Source organism: Cebus imitator, unplaced genomic scaffold, assembly GCF_001604975.1.
Source record: "Cebus imitator isolate Cc_AM_T3 unplaced genomic scaffold, Cebus_imitator-1.0 Scaffold51, whole genome shotgun sequence".
Lineage (NCBI taxonomy): Eukaryota > Metazoa > Chordata > Mammalia > Primates > Cebidae > Cebus > Cebus imitator.
Window position 1 is genome coordinate 8645215 of NW_016107366.1, and position 1959 is coordinate 8647173.

Sequence of the window (1959 nt, forward strand, 5' to 3'; positions counted from 1 at the left end):
GCCTCGGCCTCCCAAAGTGCTGGGATTACAGGCGTGAGCCACCACGCCCGGCCTGGAAAAATATTTTTAAAATCTCTGCTTGATATTATTGGAAAGCCAACAAGGTAATGAAGAATTACTGAGCCAGGATTTGTGAAAGAAAAGAAACTGAGAGGTGTAAACGCCACATTTAGAATTACTTTTCCAGTTGAGGTATTTCCGAAAAGGTAGCTAATTAAGAGAGTGAATGGTGTTTGTTTTTTGTTTTTTTCAAAGACTTATTTGAGATCTAGAGTGGCAGCTTTTAATTTATTTTGGGTTCAAGTGATTTTCCTGCCTCAACCTCCCGAGTAGCTGGGACTATGGTCATGTGGAACCACACCTGGCTGTTTGTTTGTTTGTTTGTTTGTTGAGACAGCGTTTCAATCTTGTTGCCCAGGCTGGAGTGCAATGGCAGGATCTCAGCTCAGAGCACCACAACCTCCACCTCCCGGGTTCAAGTGATTCTCCTGCCTCAGCCTCCCGAGTAGCTAGGACTACAGGCATGCACCACACGCCCAGCTAATTTTGTATTTTTAGTAGAGATAAAGTTCCTCCATGTTGGTATTGAACTCCTGACCGCAGGTGATCTGCCCGCCTTGGTCTCCCAGGTGCTGGGATTACAGGTGTGAGCCATGCCACCTGGCCAATTTTTTGTATTTTTAGCAGAGACGGGATTTCACAGCCTTAGCCAGAATGGTCTCAATCTCCTGACCTCATGATCCACCCACCTCGGCCTCCCATTATTTCTTTATTTGTTTATTTACTTATTTTCCAGCTAGCATCTTACTGTCACCTAGCCTGGAGTGCAGTGGTACTATCATGAAGCCTCAACCTCCCAGTCTCAAGCAATCCTCCCACCTCAGCCCCCTGAGCAACTGGGACTACAGGCAGGCACCATCACACCTAGCTAATTGTTCAGTTTTTTGTAGAGACAAGAGTCCCTCTATGTTGCCCAGGCTGGTCTCCAACTTCTGATCTCGGGTGAGCTGCCCACCTTGGCTTCCCAAAGTGTTGTGAACCACAATACCCAGACTATTTTGATTTTTTTCGTTTTTTTTTTATTTTGACATAGGCTCTCTCTCAATCATGGCTCACTGCAACCTCGATCTCCTGGGTTCAAGCAATCCTCCTGCCTCAACCTCCCCATTAACTGGGACTACAGAGATGCACCACCACACTTTCCTAATTTTTTAATTTTTATTTTGTAGAGCAAAGGTTTCACTGTGTTGACCAGGCTGGATTTTGAACTCCTGGGTTCAAGATATCTTCCTGCTTTGGCCTCCCAAAGTGCTGGAATTACAGGCATGAGCCACCACGCCCAGCTATTTTCATTCATTCATTCATTCATTCATTCAGAGATGGCATCTCACTCTGTTGCCCAGGCTGCAGTGCAGTGGCATGAGATCAGCAAGGCCTGCCCTTCTATGCTCCCATGGAGGGCTAGAGGGGCCTGTGGTTCCAGAACATTGCATGGCCTCAGGAAAAAGGAGCCTTCCAGTTATTTGAGACTAGTGGCCAAGTAGTGAAACCTCTATCTCCCTAGAACTGTCTGAGGTGGGAAGGGGAAGGATACCTCCTCCCCCACCACCTCCTTATCCTGGTGTGAGAAACTGTTTTTAGAAAATGAGAGAAGGGGGCCTGGCGCTGTGGCTCACACCTATAATCCCAGCACTTTGGGAGGCCGAGGCGAGTGGATCACAAAGTCAAGAGATCGAGACCATCCTGGTCAACATAGTAAAACCCCGTCTCTACTAAAAATATAAAAATTAGCTGGGTATGGTGGCGCAGCCTGTAGTCCCAGCTACTCAGGAGGCTGAGGCAGGAGAATTGCTTGAACCCAGGAGACGGAGGTTGCGGTGAGCCAAGATTGCGCCATTGCACTCCAGCCTGGGTAACAAGAATGAAACTCCGACAAAAAAAAAACAAAAGAAAATGAGA